General features: G+C 42.8%; 1 pseudogene; it reads left to right on the forward strand.

The window, feature by feature from the left end:
* The first annotated feature begins 519 nt into the window (after window positions 1–519).
* LOC128058079 (short palate, lung and nasal epithelium carcinoma-associated protein 2A-like) lies at window positions 520–21,510 on the forward strand (annotated as a pseudogene).
* The last annotated feature ends 994 nt before the right edge of the window (window positions 21,511–22,504 follow it).

The raw sequence follows: 22,504 nt of genomic DNA on the forward strand, positions 1-22,504 counted from the left end.
AGTCACAGTCCCTCCTCTAAGGAAGTCACAGCCTGGTGGGAAAGGCAGCCAAGTTGTCACTAACTAGTACCCAGGACTCTGAACAGTGAATGAAGGCAGCAAGATGGTGGAGTGGGGCCCCCTAACCTAGACTCTGGGGAGAGGTCTGGAGGACATGATGTCTTACTGAAGCTGGAAAGTCAATAGTAAGAAATGATTCAGTTTTAAATGAAAAGAAGAGGAAAGTGTTCCAGGCAGAGGAACCAGCATGTGTAAAGGACCTCTAGAAAAGAGAACTGACCTGGAGTCAAATGTGACTTCTCATGTAGTAGTGCCTTTATCCACTGGTTGTTTGTCTCTGGGCAAGTAAGTTTCTCTGGCTATCTGACCTGGGCTGCCCATCTGTAAGAGAAGAGATAACCATGTCTATCTTCAAGGACATCTGAGTGTCAGAGTGATAGGTGCTCATCCGAGATCCTGTTTCCCTGTGGGTAATTCTCACTCCTGTTCCTCCCATGACTGTCCAGGTGTCAGGACAAGATGTTTCAACTTTGGAAACTTGTTCTGTTGTGTGGCCTGCTTGCTGGGACCTCAGTGTCTCTTCTTGAAAATCTTGGAAGGATGTTCTGAGGAAGCTGAAATCTAGTCTTGACAAAGGACTTGACAATCTTGACAGTACACTTGAAAGTGAGTCAACAATGGATGATCAGTGGCATCTAGGAGTTTGCTTCCTAAGTACTACTACTATTACTACTACTACTACTACTACTGCTACTAAGTCGCTTCAGTCATGTCTGACTCTGTGCGACCCCATAGATGGCAGCCCACCAGGCTCCCCCATCCCTGGGATTCTCCAGGCAAGAACACTGGAGTGGGTTACCATTTCCTTCTCCAATGCATGAAAGTGAAAGGTGAAAGTGAAGTCGCTTAGTAGTCTCCGACTCTTAGCGACCCCATGGATTGCAGCCTACCAGGCTCCTCCCTCCATGGGATTTTCCAGGCAAGAGTACTGGAGTGGGGGTGCCATTGCCTTCTCCATCCTAAGTACTATGCCTGTATTAACAAAGGCTAACCCACTCCAGTGTTCTTACCTGGAGAATCCCAGGGATGGGGGAGCCTGGTGGGCTGCCATCTCTGGGGTTGCACAGAGTCGGACACAACTGAAGCGACTTAGCAGCAGCAGCAGCAGCAGCAGCCAGCAGGGGCAGCTCCTTATGAGTGGTTTACTGAGACAGGTGACTAACTGGTTCCTGGTTCATTTGTTTATTATTTTTCTAGAAACAGGCATTACTTAACTGGATATCAATTTATATCTTCTATCATGGTAAACTCTGCTAATATACTAATAGGATAAATTCTTAAAAGTGACATTATAAAAGTCAAAAGATGTGTATATTTTAAATTACAGCAGATATTTACAAATAATCCCCGTGTTAACAGTTTCTCCAATCATCTGTGAGAGTATCTTTTTTTCTACTCTCTTGACAGCACTGGTTAGGACAACTGAAATTTTTGCCCATCTCACAGATAAAATGTTACAATTGATCTCTTCATTTCTCTAATTATGAAAGATTTCACTCATATTTTCATATTTTATTAGGCATTTATGTATTGTAACTTAAATACTTAATTTGTAATTGTAGCATATTCTTTTGTTGGGTCATTCAATTTTCTTAGTAGTTTGTACTAAGTGGAAAAAGATTCTTACCTAGCCCAGGTAGCTTTAAAATTACCTAACTTTCTAGTGAATCATATTTCCTTGTAATTCTGATTTCTTGGCAGAACTTGGTCTTCTTTTCACTTTTTGGAAATATTACTACACATTGCTAAACATTCTTTATAGGGAGAAGCTAACTTCTGTAAATGATTTCCCTCCAAAACTTGCCAGGGCTTGAGAGTGACTGGGTGATAGTTGCTCAGTCATGTCCAGCTCTTTGTGACCCCGTGGACTGTAGCCTGCCAGGCTCTTTTGTCCACAGAATTCTCCAGGCAAGAATACTGGATTGGGTTGCCATTTCCTTCTCCAGGGGATCTTCCTGACACAGGAATTGAACACAGGTCTCCTGCATTGCAGGCAGATTCTTTACCAGCTGAGCCACCAGGGAAGCCTGGCAACCTGAAAGATATAGGAGGGATCCACTTTCCAATTTCATTGCTGATAAAACTGAGACCAGGTCAGAAGTGTCTGCATCAAAGTCACCTAGTACGTTATAGGCCCAAATGTAGTTTCCACCTTTGCATCATTATAACTAGGTACTGTCCTTTGCAAAACCATGTTGCAGTACTTTGATTACAAATTTTTCTTGCAGCCTTTTATTATTCTTTGAGCTAGTTGTTGCCTTGCTGTTTCTCATTTGTATTATTTTCTACACATATTTCCTTAATACTTTTCAAATGTGCCATTCTACATCTGCTGTGTCACTTCCTCTCTCAAATCCCTTTTTCTCTGTCCATTAGGATTCTATCCTTGTTCTCCTGTATGAGTCATCTCTTTCTAGACCATATGCAAAGCTGTCATTCAGGGACTCCTATTGGCCACTTTCCTGATTTACATTTGTATATTTTCTTTGATTCTAGATTTTCCATTTCTTATTCCATCCTAGGTTTATTTTGTATGAGCAGCTCATTAGTGCTTCACTTCTAGAAGCTGATGTGCAATCGATACCTATTGCCTGCTCAGTGGGATGATGGCTTTGTTTCCCCCGCCCACCTTCAATATGTCTTTTTTTTTTTTTTTCTTACTTTACGATACTGTATTGGTTTTGCCACACATTGACATGAATCCACCACTGGTGTACATGAGTTCCCAAACCTGAAACCCCCTCCAACTACCCTCACCATACCATCTCTCTGGGTGATCCCAGTGCACCAGCCCCAAGCATCCTGTATCCTGTATCAAACCTAGACTAGTGATTCATTTCTTACATGATAGTATACATGTTTCAATGCCACTCTCCCAAATCATCCCACCCTCTCCCTCTCCCACAGAGTCCAAAAGTCTGTTCTTTACATCTGTGTCTCTTTTGCTATCTCGCATATGGGGTTATCATACCATCTTTCTAAATTCCATATATATGTGTTAGTATACTGTATTGGTGTTTTTCTTTCTGGCTTCCTTCACTCTGTATAATTGGCTCCAGTTTCATCCATCTCATTAGAACTGATTCAAATGTATTCTTTTTAATGGCTGAGTAATACTCCATGGTGTATATGGACCACAGCTTTCTTATCCATTCATCTGCTGATGGACATCTAGGTGGTTTCCATGTCCTGGCTATTATAAACAGTGCTGTGATGAACATTGGGGTACACGTGTCTCTTTCAATTCTGGTTTCCTCGGTGTGTATGCCCAGCAGTGGGATTGCTGGGTCATAAGGCAGTTCTATTTGCAGTTTTTAAAGGCATCTCCACACTGTTTTCCATAGTGGCTGTACTAGTTTTCATTCCCACCAACAGTGTAAGAGGATTCCCTGTTCTCTACACCCTCTCCAGCATTTATTGTTTGTAGACTTTTGGATCGCAGCCATTCTGACTGGTGTGAAATGGTACCTCATTGTGGTCTTGATTTGCATTTCTCTGATAATGAGTGATGTTGAGCATCTTTTCATGTGTTTGTTAGCCATCTGTATGTCTTCTTTGGAGAGGTGTCTACTTAGTTCTTTGGCCCATTTTTTGATTGGGTCATTTATTTTTCTGTAATTGAGCTGCATAAGTTGCTTGTATATTTTTGTGATTAGTTGTTTGTCAGCTGCTTCATTTGCTATTATTTTCTCCCATTCCGAAGGTTGTCTTTTCACCTTACTTATAGTTTCCTTTGTTGTGCAGAAGCTTTTAATTTTAATTAGATCCCATTTGTTTATTTTTGCTTTTATTTCCAGTATTCTGGGAGGTGGATCATAGAGGATCCTGCTGTGATTTATATCGGAGAGTGTTTTGCCTATGTTCTCCTCTAGGAGTTTTAGAGTTTCTGGTCTTACATTTAGATCTTTAATCCATTTTGAGTTTATTTTTGTGTGTGGTGTTAGAAAGTGATCTAGTTTCATTCTTTTACAAGTGGTTGACCAGTTTTCCCAGCACCGCTTGTTAAAGAGATTGTCTTTACTCCATTGTATATTTTTGCCTCCTTTGTCAAAGATAAGGTGCCCATATGTGTGTGGATTTATCTCTGGGCTTTCTATTTTGTTCCATTGATCTATATTTCTGTCTTTGTGCCAGTACCATACTGTCTTGATGACTGTGGCTTTGTAGTAGAGCCTGAAGTGAGGCAAGTTGATTCCTCCAGTTCCATTCTTCTTTCTCAAGATTGCTTTGGCTATTCGAGGTTTTTTGTATTTCCATACAAATTGTGAAATTATTTGTTCTAGTTCTGTGAAAAATACCGCTGGTACCTTGATAGGGATTGCGTTGAATCTGTAGATTGCTTTGGGTAGTATACTCATTTTCACTATATTGATTCTTCTGATCCATGAACATGGTATATTTCTCCATCTATTAGTGTCCTCTTTGATTTCTTTCATCAATGTTTTATAGTTTTCTATATATAGGTCTTTAGTTTCTTTAGGTAGATATATTCCCAAGTATTTTATTCTTTTCATTGCAATGGTGAATGGAATTGTTTCCTTAATTTCTTTTTCTACTTTCTCATTACTAGTGTATAGGAATGCAAGGGATTTCTGTGTGTTGATTTTATATCTCGCAACTTTACCATATACACTGATTAGCTCTAGTAATTATCTGGTGGAGTCTTTAGGGTTTTCTATGTAGAGGATCATGTCATCTGCAGACAGTGAGATTTTACTTATTTTCCAATTTGGATTCCTTTTATTTATTTATTTATTTTTTCTGCTCTGATTGCTGTGGCCAAAACTTCCAGAACTATGGTGAATAGTAGCAGTGAACGTTGGCACCCTTGTCTTGTTCCTGACTTTAGGGGAAATGCTTTCAATGTTTCACCATTGAGGATAATGTTTGCTGTGGGTTTGTCATATATAGCTTTTATTGTGTTGAGGTATGTTCCTTCTATGCCTGCTTTCTGGAGAGTTTTTATCATAAATGGATGTTGAATTTTGTCAGTGGCTTTCTCTGCATGTATTGAGATAATCATATGGCTTTTATTTTTCAGTTTGTTAATGTGGTGTATTACATTGATTGATTTGTGGATATTGAAGAATCCTTGCATCCCTGGGATAAAGCCCACTTGGTCATGGTGTATGATCTTTTGCATGTGTTGCTGGATTCTGATTGCTAGAATTTTGTTGAGGGGATTTTTGCATCTATGTTCATCAATGATATTGGCCCACAGTTTTTTTTGTGGCATCTTTGTCAGGTTTTGATATTAGGGTGATGGTGGCCTCATAAAATGAATTTGGAAGTTTACCTTCCTCTGCAATTTTCTGGAAGAGTTTGAGGAGGATAGGTGTTAGCTCTTCTCTAAACCTTTGATAGAATTCAGCTGTGAAGCCGTCTGGACCTGGGCTTTTGTTTGCTGGAAGATTTCTGATTACAGTTTCAATTTCTGTGCTTGTGATGGGTCTGTGAAGATTTTCTATTTTTTTCTGGTTCAGTTTTGGAAAGTTGTACTTTTCTAAGAATTTGTCCATTTCTTCCACATTGTCCATTTTACTGGCAGATAATTGCTGATAGCAGTGTCTTATGATCCTTCGTATTTCTGTGTTTTCTGTTGTGATCTTTCCAATTTGATTTCTAATTTTATTGATTTGATTTTTCTCCCTTGTTTCTTGATGCGTCTGGCTAATGGTTTGTCAATTTTATTTATCCTTTCAAAGAACCAGCTTTTGGCTTTGTTGATTTTTGCTATGGTCTCTTTTGTTTCTTTTGCATTTATTTCTGCCCTAATTTTAAAGATTTCTTTCCTTCTACTAACCCTGGGGTTCTTCATTTCTTCCTTTTCTAGTTGCTTTAGGTGTAGAGTTAGGTTATTTGACTTTTTTCTTGTTTCTTGAGGTATGCCTGTATTGCTATGAACTTTCCCCTTAGCACTGCTTTTATAGTGTCCCACAGGTTTTGGGTTGTTGTGTTTTCATTTTCATTCGTTTCTATGCATACTTTGATTTCTTTTTTTATTTCTTCTGTGATTTGTTGGTTATTCAGAAGCGTGTTGTTCAGCCTCCATATGTTGGAATTTTTAATAGTTTTCCTGCTGTAATTGAGATCTAATCTTAGTGCATTATGGTCAGAAAAGATGCTTGGAATGATTTCAATTTTTTTGAATTTATCAAGTCTAGATTTATGGCCCAGGATGTGATCTATCCTGGAGAAGGTTCTGTGAGCACTTGAGAAGAAGGTGAAATTCATTGTTTTGGGGTGAAATGTCCTATAGATATCAATTAGGTCTAACTGGTCTATTGTATCATTTAAAGTTTGCGTTTCTTTGTTAATTTTCTGTTTAGTTGATCTGTCCATAGGTGTGAGTGGGGTATTAAAGTCTCCCACTATTATTGTGTTATTGTTAATATCCCCTTTCATGCTTGTTGGCATTTATCTTATGTATTGCAGTGCTCCTATGTTGGGTGCATATATACTTATAATTGTTCTATCTTCTTCTTGAATTGATCATTTGATCATTATGTAGTGGCCGCCTTTGTCTCTTTTCACAGCCTTTGTTTTAAAGTCTATTTTATCAAAGATGAGTATTGCTACTCCTGCTTTCTTTTGGTCTCTATTTGCATGGAATATCTTTTTCCAGCCCTTCACTTTCAGTCTGTATGTGTCCCTTGTTTTGAGGTGGGTCTCTTGTAGACAACATATATAGGGGTCTTATTTTTGTATCCATTCAGCCAGTCTTTGTCTTTTGGTTGGGGCATTCAACCCATTTACGTTTAAGGTAATTATGATAAGTATGATCCCGTTGCCATTTACTTTATTGTTTGGGGTTTGGGTTTATACACCCTTTTTGTGTTTCCTGTCTAGAGAATATCCTTTAGAAATTATTGGACAGCTGGTTAGGTGGTGCTGAATTCTCTGAGCTTTTGCTTGTCTGTAAAGCTTTTGATTTCTCCTTCATATTTGAATGAGATCCTTGCTGGGTACAGTAATCTGGGCTGTAGGTTATTTTCTTTCATCACTTTAAGTATGTCTTGCCATTCCCTCCTGGCCTGAAGAGTTTCTGTTGAAAGATCAGCTGTTATCCTTATGGCAATCCCCTTGTGTGTTATTTGTTGTTTTTCCCTTGCTGCTTTTAATATTTGTTCTTTATGTTTGATCTTTGTTAATTTGATTAATATGTGTCTTGGGGTGTTTTGCCTTGGGTTTATCCTGTTTCAGACTCTCTGGGTTTCTTGGACTTGGGTGTTTATTTCCTTCCCCATTTTGGGGAAGTTTTCACCTATTATCTCATGTATTTTCTCATGGTCTTTCTTTTTGTCTTCTTCTGGGACTCCTATAATTTGAATGTTGGAGCGTTTCATATTGTCCTGGAGGTCTCTGAGATTGTCCTCATTTCTTTTAATTTGCTTTTCTTTTTTTCCTCTCTGATTCATTTATTTCTAGCATCTATCTTCTATTTCACTAATCCTATCTTCTGCTTCCACTATTCTACTATTTGTTGCCTCCAGAGTGTTTCTGATCTCATTTTATTGCATTATTCATTATATATTGACTCTTTTTATTTCTTCTAGGTCCTTGTTAAGTCTTTCTTGCATCTTCTCAATCCTTGTCTCCAGGCTATTTATCTGTGATTCCATTTTGATTTCAAGATTTTGGATCATTTTCACTATCATTATTGGGAATTCTTTATCAGGTAGATTCCCTATCTCTTCCTCTTTTGTTTGGTTTGGTGGGCATTTATCCTGTTCCTTTACCTGCTGGGTATTCCTCTGTCTCTTCATCTTGGTTACATTACTGTGCTTGGGGTGGCCTTTCTGTATTCTGGCGGTTTGTGGAGTTCTCTTTATTATGGAGTTTCCCCCCTGTGGATGGGGTTGTATCAGTGGCTTGTCAAGGTTTCTTGGTTAGGGAAGCTTGTGTCAGAGTTCTGGTGGCTGGGGCTGGATTTCTTCTCTCTGGAGTGGAATGAAGTGTCCAGTACTGAGTTATGGCATGTCAATGGTTTTGGAGTGACTTTGAGCTGCCTGTATATTGAAGCTCAAGGGTGTGTTCCTGTGTTGCTGGAGAATTTGCATGGTATGTCTTGCTCTGGAACTTGTTGGCCCTTGGGTGTTGCTTGGTTTCAGTGTAGGTGTGGAGACGTTTGATGAGCTCCTATCAATTAATGTTCCCTGGAGTCAGGATTTCTCTGATGTTCTCAGAATTTGGACTTAAGCCTCCTGCTTCTGGTTTTCAGTTTTATTTTTACAATAGCCTCAAGACTTCTCCATCTATACAGCACCGATGATAAACATCTAGGTTAGAGATGAAAAGTTTCTCCACATTGAGGGACACCCAGAGAGGTTCACTGAGTTACATGGAGAAGAGAAGAGGAAAGGGGGAGTTATATGTGACTGGAATGAGATGAGTTGGGATCAGAAGAGGAGAGAGCAAGCTAGCCAGTAATCACTTCATTATGTGCGCTCCACTGTCTGAGACCGCTCAGAGATGTTCACAGAGTTATACAGAGAAGAGGAGAGGGAGGAAGGAGACAGAGGTGGCCAGGAGGGTAAAAGAGGGAAATGAAAAGGAGAGAGACAGATCCAGCCAGTAACCAGTTCCCTAAGTGTTCTCCACCATCTGGGGCACACAGAGATTCACAGAGTTGGGTAGAGAAGAGAAGGGGGAGGGAGGAGACAGAGGCCACCTGGTGGAGAAAAAGGAGAGTCCAAAGGAGGAGAGAGTGGTCAAGCCAGTAATCTCACTCTCAAGTAAAAATGGGTACTGAAGATTGGGTTTTTAAAGGTACAAAACTGATAACAAATACCAAAAAGCAAAGATTAAAAATCTAGAGTAGAGATTGGATTTTCAAAAATACACTATTACAGAAAAGAAGAAGAAAGAAAAAAAAAAAAAACAAAGTCACAAGAATTATTAAAAAACAACAACAACAACCACAAAAAATATATATATATGGCATTTGCTTTAAAAATAGGGTCTTTTTTTTGGAAAGTAATAGTAGATTATAAAAATAAAAATTAAAGGAGAAATAGAGAACTTAAAAATTAAAAAATGTTAAAATTAAAAAAAGAAGAAGAAAAAGAAAGGAAGAAAAAACCAAAACAACAAAAAAAGAATGATCATAAAAATGGTAAAGGTATATCTGGGACTTTCTCTGGTGTTGTGTGGGCAGTGTGGGGTCAGTTCATTTTCGGATAGTTCCTTGGTCTGGCTTATATTTCTCAAGATCTATACTTCCAAGGTGGTTCCCTCTGTTTTAGCTTCTTCCGTTTGCTGGTCTCTTCAGTGTCTGTTTTCCACCCTGACAGAAGAGGGACGGTGGTGGACACTTTTTTTTTTAAGCTCACTTGTTCAGTCGCACTGTGGGGAGGGAGGGATGCTGCAAACAAATAACACTGGCATGTGCTCATAGTGTCTCAGCCACGCTGGGCCTGCCCCTGCTCACAGCGCACACCGCTCAGGCTCTAGGTTGCTCCGCTGGGAACCGTCTGAGGCTGGCCCTGGGCTGCATGCACCTCATCCGTCTAAGCCGCTCAGGCTCAGGCACTCAGGTAGTCCTCAGAGGCATAGACTCGGTTGGGCCTGCATTTTGTGCCCTTCCCAGGTCCGAGCAGCTCAGGTGTTTGGCGAGTGCAGTTGCTGTGACATATCACCTTTCCCATCCCTGCTGCTCAGTTTTCTGGGTGTACAAATGGCGCCCCTTCTTAGGCGGATGGTGACTGTCCAGAACCCCGAGAAGTCTTAGTTAGCAAAGAAGCTTGCTTGCAGTTTGGAAGTTAATGTCTCTCTGGGGCTGCGATTGCCCTCTTCATGCCCTTCCGACTCTGGCTGCCTGTCACTGGAGGGGGATGGTCTGCAGCCAGCTAATTCTGTTCCATCCTTTGTTCTGTGCACGGTCCTGGAGGTGTCTTATGTTAGAGCTTTTCACATGGTAGCTATCCCACAGTCTGGTTTGCTAGCCCAAGCTAGTTCGCTCTGGTTACACTTGGGGCATTCCAGCCCAGTTCTTAAAAAGCACTGCAGCCCGCACATCCCTGCCCAGCCCCCGCTTGCTAGTGGCAGATGCAGGTGTCTGTGCTGCTTCTCCACTGGGGGAGTTATCATTGGGCTCGTAATCTGTTGGTTTTAACTATTTATTTATTTTTCCTCCCTGTTATGTTGCCCTCTGTGCTTCCAAGGCTAGCCACAGACTCGGCAGCGAGAGTGTTTCCTGGTGTTTGGAAACTTCTCTCTTTTTAAGACTCTCTTCCTGGGACGGAGCTCCCTCCCTACCTCTTTTGTCTCTTTTTTCATCTTTTATATTTTTTCCTACCTGTTTTTGAAGACAATGATCTGCTTTTCTGGGTGCCTGATGTCCTCTGCCAGCATTCAGAAGTTGTTTTGTGGCGTTTACTCAGCGTTGAAATGTTCTTTTGATGAATTTATGAGGGAGAAAGTGGTCTCCCCGTCCTATTCCTCCATCATCTTAGGACCGCCTCTGATGGCTTTGTTGATGGATAAGGAGTGAAGGCAACTTGGAAAGAACAAGATCTCCTGGCTGTGTGACTTTGATCCATTTCTTAAACTTTGATCTTTTATTTCCTCCTCTGAAATTACAGGTATTTGTAGTGCCTACTTTATGGAGTTGTTACAAAGATTAAATGAAATACCATAGGCTCTTATTTAGTACTTGGTGCATGGGAGCTGCTTCATAAGTTGTGTACCACACTAAATGGAGATTGTTTCTCAGCTATCTTTGAGCAATTGAAGACTGACTTCGTATTGCCCCAGGAATCCAATACTGATGAAGAGGCCCCGGAGAAGACCAAAGATACTAAGAACTTGTTGGAACAACTCATTTCTGGAATCTTTCAAGCAGTATATGTGCTAACAGGGTGAGCTGATGCTTCCTTTGGAGATCTTTATTCACAGAAAAGAGAATACATTTATTTGGGGACATAAGTTTGACATCAAAGACAGAAAGATGAATAAGCCTTGTGTGTTCTCACAGAGGGCTTCCCTGGTAGCTTAACTGGTTGAGAATCCACCAGCAATACAGGAGGCCCTAGTACGATTCTTGATCGGAAGATCTGCTGAAGAAGGGATACACTACCCACTGCAGTGTTCCTGGGCTTCCCTGGTGGCTCAACTGGTAAAGAATCCACCTGCAGTGCGAGAGACCTGGGCTCTATCTCTGGGTTGGGAAGATTCCCTGTTCTTGCAGAGCAGAAGTGGTCTGAGGCCAACTCCTCCAGTTCAGTTCAGTTCAGTTTAGTCACTCAGTCGTGTCTGACTCTGCAACCCCGTGAACCTCAGCGTGCAGGCCTCCCTGTCCATCACCAACTCCCAGAGTCCATCTAAACCCATGTCCATCGAGTCAGTGATGCCATCGAACCATCTGTTGTCCCCTTCTCCTCCTGCCCTCAATCTTTGCCAGCATCAGGGTCTTTGCAAATGAGTCAGCTCGTCGCATCAGGTGGCCAAAGTATTGGAGCCTCTGCTTCAACATCAGTCCTTCCAATGAACACTCAGGACTGATCTCCTTTACGATGGACTGGTTGGATCTCCTTGCAGTCCAAGGGACTCTCAAGAGTCTTCTCCAATACCACAGTTCAAAAGCATCAATTCTTCAGCATTCAGCTTTCTTTATAGTCCAACTCTCACATCCATACATGACCACAGGAAAAACCATAGCCTTGACTAGATGGACCTCTTTTGCCAAAGTAATGTCTCTGCTTTTGAATATGCTATCTAGGTTGGTCATAACTTTCCTTCCAAGGAGTAAGTGTCTTTTAATTTCATGGCTGCAATCACTATCTGCAGTGATTTTGGAGCCCCCAAAAATAAAGTCAGCCACTGTTTCCACTGTTTCCCCATCTATTTGCCATGAAGTGATGGGACTGGATGCCATGATCTTAGTTTTCTGAATATTGAGCTTTAAGCCAATATTTTTACTCTCCTCTTTCACTTTCATCAAGATGATGTTTAGTTCTTCTTCACTTTCTGCCATAAGGGTGGTGTCATCTACATATCTGAGTTTATTGATAGTTCTCTCAGCAATCTTGATGCCAGCTTGTGCTTCCTCCAGCCCAGCGTTTCTCATTGATGTACTCTGCATAGAAGTTAAATAAGCAGGGTGACAATATCCAGCCTTGATGTACTCCTTTTCCTATTTGGAACCAGTCTGTTGTTCCATGTCCAGTTCTAACTGTTGCTTCCTGACTTGCATACAGGTTTCTCAAGAGGCATGGGAAAATTAGAGTCAGGTCTGCAGGACCTGTTTGGCGTCTCATGATTTGGGGCTTTCTCCTGTGATTTCAGGGTCAGGATGAAGGTTCTCTTCACCCCCAACTCTACCTGTTTGATGGTGTCTAATGTTCCTTTCCTAAGGAATAAGACTTTTCTTCTCTGAATATAGCTGAGCATAAAGGTCTAAATGGTCTCAGGAGAGAGGAAACTAGAAGTCACAACACATAGGTGACCCTCCACATGAAATCTTAGAGTCAAGCAATTCTGGGTTCTAATTCTGGCTCTGCATAAAAAAGAATGAAATAAAGACATTTGCAGCAATAAAAGGGTGGATTTAGAGATAATCATATAAATGAAGTAGATCAGACAAAGACAAATATCATAGATACCACTAATACATGGAATATAAAATATGATACAAAAGAAGTATACAAAGCAGACTTATGGACATAAAAAAAGAAAAAAAACCAACACCTTATGGCTCCCAAAAGGGAAAGCAGTGTCAAGGATAAATGAGGAGTTTGGCATAAATATGTATACACTACTATATACACAATAAACAACCAACAAGGGCCTACTATATAGCACAGGGAACTATACTGAGATATTTTGTAATAATCTATAAGGGAAAAGAATCTAAAATAAAAATACCTCTATATCTATATATCTGTATCTATATCAAAGTGAAAGTGTTAGTCACTCGGTTGTGTCTGATTCTTTGCAACCCCACTGACTATAACCTACCAGGCTCCTCTGTCCATGAATTCTCTAGGCAAGAATACTGGAGTGGGTTGTCATTTTCTTCTCCAGGGGATCTTCCCAACCCAGGGATCAAATCCGGTTCTACTGCATTGCAAGCAGATTCTTTAACCTCTGAGCCACCATGGAAGCCCCACACCTGAACCTAACACAACATTGTAAAGCAACTAGATATCAATTTAATTTAAAAAAAAACAACAAATTCTGGCTCTGGCACGTATTCACCCTTGGAGTCTTAAGGGAAATTGCAGCTGTCTGATCCTCAGTCTGCCATGCCATCCAGTGGAGAGAATCCAAGCCCTGAACAGGGCTCTCATGAGACCAAAGCAGGCAAGGTCCATGAGGCTCAACTGCTCAGCACAACACTGGCATAGAGAAGAGCCCAGAAATGGTAGTCAGGAGAAGTAACAATGGTGAATTTATTTTTTGCTCAGGGTGAATATCAGTAACCTGCACATCCTGGATATCACTTTAGATGCAACTTCTGAGAACAGCGCTGACATGAAGATCCCCATCACTGCTGACATCACTGTGAAACCGTGAGCATGCTTTAAAATCCGAGGTTTGGGAGCGGCAGTGTGGTGCGGCCAATAGGTATCCAATTTGGAATCAGTCACTTTTCACGCCACTTGCCTTAGTCTCCCCATTTGTAAAATAAGGATACCTTTGCAACTCCTAAATCTTAACCTTTAAAATGTTCTAAAGAATGTTGCCCAGAACCAAATCTCTTTTTTAAAAAAGTCCTCCATGAAATATATTTCCAAAATCATAACACTTATCTAATTATAAAATTTGAGAATTGAGAAGACATGAGCACATAACTCTTAGGCAAATTTCCTCCAGCATCATTTTGTATCTCAAGGTTCTATTTAAATAGCAGTGACCCATAGGGGCCATATAGTAGTGCACAGTATGTAATGAAGAACATGCGAAAATTATATGGAAAACATAATTTCTAAGTACTTTAATTTGAAGATACAAAGAGATAGGACAATAAGAATGTGTAGAAGAGTCTTATACATTAGAGTGCACCATGACTTCATCATTCATTAATTATGAGATCTTGAGATACTTACTAAACTTTTCTGTACAATATGTTTCCTCATTCTGAAAAGATAAATAATGATAGTGCTTTTTTCTCATGGTATTGCTTTTGAGATTAAATGGATTAATCCAGGTAAAATACCTAATGAAGAATTTTGCTTAAGAAATGTTAACTCAAGTTAATTTTGATCATTAGTGTGATACTTTATATACAATTCACATGAGTCAAACCCTTGTGGCCAGGAGAAGAAACTCCTAATATAAGAATGTTGATACCATAAAGAATATAGACAATATTGACATTGTCCATTTGTTGTTCAGTCACTAAATCCTGTACAACTCCTTGCAACTCCATGGACTGCAGCACACCAGGCTTCCCCATTCTTGTCCATAGACATCCCATATAATGTTCACACAAGAGAGAGGCTAAAGTGGGCAATGAGAAGGGACTTCTCCACCTCTGTTCACTGTGAATCTGTTTCCCTGCAGGACTCTGTTGGATGAGATTGTCCACCTGGACCTCAACTTGGTCCTCAAGTTTAGTGTCAGAGTTGAAAATGATACCAAAACTGGTGTCTCCAAGGTGGTCATGGAAGAATGCAGGAACGATCAACACAGCATCTCACTCACCGTGCTGGGACGGTCAGGCCCACACATCTCAGCAAAGCGGGGATCTCAAAGGAACTGGGGTCCCTAATTTCTGCTTTTCTTTAACTGGGAGAGAGTAGAGTATGGAAAAGAAGAGGTCAGACTCTTGAGTCAAACTAGCTTTGCCACTCCCTTGTGGTTTTGTAATCAATTTAGCCTCTAGAAGCTTCAGTTTTCACATCTGTAAATGGAGGATGGTAATAATGCCAAATTCGTAGGCTACTGTGTTGGCTAAATAAGAAAATGTCAGTGTTTAACATACAGCCTGCAACATAGTAAGCTGTCAGTAATAATAACATCCATGCTGACTTTCTGTCTCTTGTTTCTTTCCCTTACTGAGACAGGATTGTTGACCTCTCCGATCATAACTGTGAATTGGTATATTTCACCTGTTAGCTTTCTGTTTTTGCTACATGCTTTTTGAAGCTCTGTTGACAAATGCATGCACATTTATATTAGATGCATTAACATTGCTTGGTCTATCTGAAGAATTGACCCTTCTCATATTACATAATGCCCCTAAACCATAATAATGATAATAATAATAATTCACTGTGCTTACCTTTTTGCCCCTAGTTAGGAGATGGCAAGAGGATCATTAAATGCCTACCAAGGGCCCTAATTTCAGATTGTTCCCAAACCATACTCAACCCACTGGGAAATCCCCAAAATGAGATCTTGAAAACTGAATCTTCTCCATTTAAATCGCTGATCTCTGGTAACCCACCAAATCTACATCTTAAACTGTGTGCTTGATAGAGCATGTTTAGCCCAGGGAAGAGGGTATAAGGAGAAAGGATGATCCCGGTCCTGGCTGGGAGAGGAGAAACTGTCTGGAACTTGAGGGCTGGCACAGGTTGGCCTTGGCAGAGTACAAGTCTGAGGCATGAGCAGAGGTCAGTCCATTCTGCCTCAACAAGGGATCTGATCACAGGTTAACTAAAGACCCCCCAAACCAAAGATACGCTCTTCAGCTTACCATGAGTTAGAAGACTGAGCTGTAAGTCCAAATGCCTGAGCCCTGCTGGGCACTGCCTTGCCCAAAGCCCCAAGGAAACCATTCTGCCTCCAAGTCTCAGTGTCCGTATTTGTGAAATGGCATTCCACTGTGCTGCTCCAAACCCTCTGGGGGCTTTTCTCTCCACTTGGGTATAATCGCAGGCCCTCCAAGAGCCATCTAGGCACTACCTGATGTGGATCCACATCTTGCCCACTCTGCCCTTGACCCGCTAGCTTTTATCTGAGCCTCAGATGAACTCCTTCCACTCAAGACCTGTGCACAGGCTGCTCAGGCACCTAGGACACCTTTCCTACATCCCATTTCTATGTATGTCTCATCATTTAGGGCCTGAAACAAGTGTCCTCCTCTTCTCTCTTTTAATATTCTACTCTCTGCCTTCTGTATACCTGTCACAAGTTGTCATTATATATTCAATCATATGTTTACTTCATTTGTTCCATCGGCCAAAAATGTGTGGAGCACCTGCTCTATGACAGGCAATCATCAGTCTTAAACCTGGAGAATTTACTGGTGACTGCAGAGAAGGAGCTTGTACTCCTGGATCTTGGTATCTGGAGGGAAAGGCAGGCAAACATGCATTCAGTCCACAGTAAAGAGCCCACAAGGAAAATGTTCGATTGCAATCATCCCTGGGCAGAACAACACACCTAACAGGGAGCTATGACACAAAGCCCTTCTTTAGGCAAGCAGTCACGAGGGCTTCCCCAAGGAGGTGACAGTTACGCTGAGAGCTGAAGGTGAGAAGGAGCCAGCCTTAGAAACGTGATTAATATCGGGTTGGCCAAAAAGTCTTTTCAGGTTTTCCATAAGCTGTTACAAAAAACTCCAAATGAACCTTTTAGACAACCCAATATTTATGTACCACATTAGGAGCTGCTTGCGCTTTGTTCATCACTGTGTCCCCAGTCAGGCTTGGTTCCAGTCATGTAGTTGGTGCTCTCTAAATATGTGTTAATGAATGAACGGATGACTGGATGGATGGATGGAAGAATGGATGGATGGACAGAAGAATGGATAGATGGATGGATGGATGGATGGATGGATGGATGAGGTTTCAGGTTTGTGATGAGACTCTCATGAGCTATTGGGATAAGCTGTTGGTCAACCATCGGGTTCAAAGTGATGATCATCCTCGGTAGAAGCTCAAGTCGCCTGGCTTCACGGTGGTCCACCACCTGCTGCCCCTCTTCGCACTGCTCTTGCTTGGCTTCTCTGCCAATTTCACCAAGCTTTTACCAGTTTCTTCTCCCCCAGTTTGCTCAACAGGGTTGTGAACTCTACGGACAACCTCGTGAATGAGGTGTTGTCCCTGTTAATGCACTACGAGGTGAGTTCCCCATTCTTGGGGCTGCAGCCAGGCCTGGTGGGGCAGATGTGACTTTCCCTGGGTGGGCTGTACTCTCTGGAACCTTCCTTTCTGATGGTACAGCTTTCTTTGGGGCAGTCAGTTGCTACCTGCCCCCGTTCACTCAGCCTGGCCTGGTGAGGAGATGAGCAGGGGCCTGACATGAGCTGAAATCACTGGGTCCCACACTTGAACAATTTGCCATACTGCCGGGGTCCAGCCCCGGTGGATCCAAGGTAATTCGAAGGTGGGGACAGAATCGGCATCCTGGAAAAAACTTATTTAATTACAGATATAGAGGGAGATTAGAAACAGATAGTGTAGTAGGAGAATTAGTGGAGAAAAGAGGCTGAATAACTGGTTTATGTGGAATACCAATCACCACCTACGTAGGCCACAGGCGTCTTTCCATTCTCCTGAAGGAGAGAAGGCACTGAGGCCTCCCCGGTCCGATCTCAGAAGCCCAGGCAGAATTAGCAGGCTTGGTGAGTACCCACATTTCAGAAAGGAATTCAGCCAGGGAAACAGGGAGCAAGAAAGAAATGACACGGGGGAATCAGTCTTTCCAGAAACTGATCCGATTTCTTTATTTTTCAGGTTTGTTTATATACCTTTTTGTTATACATAGGGATGAATACAGAGTCACGTGGGGGTCAGCAGACCTGACCCTTGTCACAATCAGATGCTTCATATAAAATTATACAAAGGTCTTATGAGTTTCATCATCTTCTGGCCATGAGGTCTGCTGACATTTTATGGCCCTTTCTGATACCAGTCAGTTAACCAGAAAACTTATTTTTCCAGAGGTGATTTTTTCTTAAATCAGGTGCCACCCTCCAAATAAAGTTGCATCCCTATAGAGTGAGGGTGTAGTAAGTTACAATCAAGAAAGGAATTTACTTAACCTAAGGTTTAACATGTTTAATCTTAAAGGTTAATACTTATTTCTCCTATATGCTAGTTATATTCATTATAAGGGCAGGAATGTGGAGATTTAGCAGCAAATATTGGCTCAACAAATGTAAACCCTTCACACCAATGTTTCCCTTAAGATCTATTTAGTCTTAAGATAGTGATAAAGTTACATTTTTGCATAGCAAGGACAGTGATTTATAGTGATTTATAACAAAGTACAGTGATCCATAACAAAAGAGAAAATTCATTAACTCAAAAAGTCTAGTATTGCTAACATCAAAAAACTACTATATTTCCTTTTCTATATTCCAAATACATTGTTTAATATATTCCCAGGTGCCTAAGGATATGGAGGCCTGATGGCAATCATTGACTCATCAATGAGAAAAGCCCTACACTAATACTCCAAACTCTCTGTGCTATTTATGATTGAGGGGTTGTCACACAAGCTAGTCTGTCAGCAGAGAGGTTTGACCTGAGACATCCTTGTCACATCCAAGGCAGGGAATTAGCAGTAATTAATGGCACGACAAATGAAGAAAAAACCCTTCACCAATATAATTCCTAATCGACCCACTAATACTGTACTAATGATCTTCTAACTTCTCAAAAGAGTCTGTATTTAGAAAGTTTTAAAACATCCTGTGCCTCTCACAGTTGGGAGGCTGTAAACAATCACATGCGGCCAGACGAGCCTGATCAGGCAGGCCAGAGAACCTTCAGTGTTCGTAAGTTGAAACACTCTTGTCACGCCCAGGAATTTTTATTAACTGGAGCTGCAAGTTAACTCCTTCTCTGAGAGAAATGGTTATGGTGGAGAGCTCCCCGTAAAGGACTCTGGTTTGGGGGGTAGATGCTCGGGAACAGGGGGTTTCCTAGGCTTGATCACGCCTTTGCGTATGCCAAGCTTCCTTCCTCATGACCTTTGCCATGGGTGGAATTCCTCACGCTGGCCCCCAACGCCATACCCATGGACTGCCAGGAGGCCTTTTAGCTAATATTTTTCTTCATTCAACACAATTTTAATTCATTTAAATACGAAAACTATACACACCATAGCTCAGATTCATGTGCATCACATAAAAACCATATATAAGTGTGCCCCAAATCCAAATATTCTATATTAGTCATTCTGTAAGGAAGGTGGGAATCTGGCTTTATTAAAACAAAGTCCTCCATGCTGTTCTGTGATTTACTGAACTTGAGTCATGCTCAAACTGTGGTCCTCAGATCAGCAGCACTAACCTCCCATGGACACTCATTAGAAATGGAGACTCAGACCATACCCCAGACCAGCTGCTCAGTAATTTGTATTTTAACAACATCCTCAGGGAATTGTAGGCACACAAAATTGTGAAAAACACAAAACACTTCTTTATGATTCCCAGGGCCCTATTTAACTCTATAGTTTCAGGATCCAGAGGTCAAGGTTTCTAGGGTATAGGGTTCTGGAATGTTAAAAGTCTAGATTCTTCAAGGTTCTAGGATTCTAAATTTCTGAGGTTTTAGAATCCTAGTGTCTTCTAGTTCTCAGATTTGGACCTTCTAGGCTTCCACTGTTCCAGAGTCCTAAGAGTCAGAAGTCCTGAGGCCTCAGTATTGAGCATCTCTGTGGGTGGCAGGCAGGATGCTCACAGCGGGTCATAACCAGTCCTCTTTCCTTCTCCGTCTCTCCTCTCCCTCCTCACCTTCTGACCTCTTTCCTTCCTTCCCTCTCTCCATTTCTCTCTCTCTGTCTCTCTCTTTCCCTCCTTGTGACCCTCAGGTGTGCCCACTAGTCCGCAGCCTCCTTGAAAGCCTGGATGCAGAGTATGTTACGAACGGTATTGGTAAGCCACAGCCTGGGGAAGCAGGGAGGGGGCTCCCTCTGCAGCCTCACAGGGGGGCACATGCTGCTCTATGCCTGCAACACTGGCAGGTCTGGTCAGGGGACCCTGGAGAAGCTGAGGACCCTTCGTCCTGAGGAAGTCATGAGAGGATGGCCAGAGGGGCCCCTGCAGACTGATCGTCTCTGTGGGCCTCTGCCCTCCTTTGTCATGCTGGCAGAAACTGATGCCCAGAATGATGTGAGAAAGAGGATGGGCCTGATCTGGGCTCAAATCCTGGATGTGCTACTTAACAAGAGTGGGGTGGGGAACAACTGCCTCCACCTCTCTGAGCCTCAGTTTCCTCAAAAGTGAAAGGAGATTGTAAATGGTGCCAAGTTGATGCGTGGTTTTAAAGAAATAGCAGAAAGATTGCACTGTCGCAACAGTATGCACTGTTTATAAGCATGACCCCTTCCCCTTGCCTTCTAATGAGGAGATGTGGCTTCACCTCTAGCCCCTGGGGGATTTCCTTGACCTGGGTCTCTGGCAAGACTGTGGTTGCTGGGGGTGCGGGACAACAGAAATGGAATGAGTAACCGTGTCAGGGTCCTGGAGGCAGGCCTTCTAAAAATAGCCACAGGTTCAGTTCCTTGGGCAATCGCTCTGTGCTTCCTACATACTATGTCATTAGATCCTTGAAGGCCCTGTGGGTATTAGCAGTATCATCATACCCGTTTTACACATGAACTAACTGAGGCTCAGAGAGATGGAGTGACATGCAAGAGGTCCCAGGACTGTCAAGTCAGACCCGCTGGAGGGTGATTTGTGTCTAATTTCTATTCAGCTTTTCAGTGCTGGAGCCTGAGAACTGCTATTAATTTGTTCTTTCAGAAGAGGTTTATAGACTCCAACAGGAAAACCCATAAAACAGATGAGGAAAACATCTGTGAAGCCTGCCTGCTGGTGACGTCTGGGCTCTGGGCCCTGGGCTGAGGGAAGATGTACACCACCTCCCCCACCACCGCACACACACACACGCACACACACACACACACACACACACACACACACACACACACACACACACACACAGGGGCCTGTGGAGAAGCAGAAGCAATGCTTGGCTTCTCTTCTTTCTCTAGTGGCAGACTGAGCCCTGATCTCGGTCACAGACCGAGTCCTGACCCTTAATCACACACTCAGACTGCACTTGATTCTGCTCCCTGACTGAGCCCAGAACAGTCAGACTGAGCTTTGACTCCAGTAGTTGACTCAGCCCTGACACTGGTCACAGATAGAGACCAGAGCACATCTCAGTCTGATCCCTGATCCTGATCATACACTGAGCCCTGAACCCTGGCTCCTCTGGGCCCTGATCAGTCTTTTCACATTGGCCATTGTTGCCAAGGTGAGGGGGGTGGGAGGGTGAGGGTATGACGGGGAGTCAGTGCCAGATGCCAGAGAAAGACCCCAAACCACAGGTGCCAGTCCCTCCCCAAGCCTCAGAGCTCTCAGGGTTTGGGGAAAGTACTCCTGCAGCCATGTCTGGTGAACCCAGGAGCAAGTAAGGGTCCCGGGGTGTCCATGCCTCACACCAGGATCTCCTTTCAGATTGGTTCCGGGACTTGACTGAATCTCTGTACCGTCTCCCTCTGGGACGGTCAGTGCTGCCACCATCCCCCAGGAGTGACAACTGAGCCCAATCAAAGGACACCTCTCAGATACTCATGCTCACAGTCAGGACACCCTATGCTCGTCACCCTCCAACCCCAGCAATAAAGAGCCATTTCTGCACCTCCTGCATGCCCCATTGCATTCCTTCCATTGGGATTTCAGGAAAGGCAAGATATGGGCAATCAGAGCAGTGGAGACCTGAATCCAAAGCTGGAAGGAAATTTGGGGATTATCCAGCCCCACTTCCTTGTCTTACGAATGGGACCACTGAGGCCCAGGATGGACAAGAAGGTGACCTGATGTCACATAGAGACAGCCTCACTCTGCCTCTGTTACAACTGCCATGAGGAAGGGCTGCCTTCGCCAGCACAGCTGACCTCATGACCTCCTCACAACACCCTTCTGTTCTTGTCTTCATTGTACAGATTAGGAAACTGAAGCTCATAAAGGACAAATGACTCATCTAGGTTACAGGGTAACAACGGGCAGGACTAGGATTTAAATCCATGGCTATAGGATCCCCTCCTCAGGGAGGTAATGTCCCATCTCCCAGTACTCAGCCACCTCTCCCCAGCCCCCAGCAGGTCCCGCTGTCCTGACCTTGATCTTTCCTGCTCAGGACTGATGAGGTCCTCTTGTGGCCCTTCTGTCTCCTCAATGTGCAAGCCCTCAGCTTCCCCTTTGCCTTGAATGCTGTACACAGCATCCCTTATTCACAGCTGTGTCACCGCTGCAGAGGATGGACCCAGGCTATCTTCCCCAAGCCTCTCCTTTCCAGGAGGCCATCTGACTTTCCTGCCAAGAAGCCCAGGGAACATTTGCCCATGTTGTCAAGGAGTCATCTCAGTGCTGTGTGCAATTCTGTTAGCAAAGAACCACTGTCGTCTTCATGGAAGACTTGGGTTAAGAGAGGCCAGGGTCACACAGAGGCCTGCACCAGCTGCTGCTTCACTCAAGGGCCTTCTGACTAAAGGATGCCTCACAAGTTGAAGTCATTTCAGGAGGCCCTTGAGCCCC

This window comes from Budorcas taxicolor, chromosome 13, assembly GCF_023091745.1.
Source record: "Budorcas taxicolor isolate Tak-1 chromosome 13, Takin1.1, whole genome shotgun sequence".
Taxonomy (NCBI): Eukaryota; Metazoa; Chordata; class Mammalia; order Artiodactyla; family Bovidae; genus Budorcas; species Budorcas taxicolor.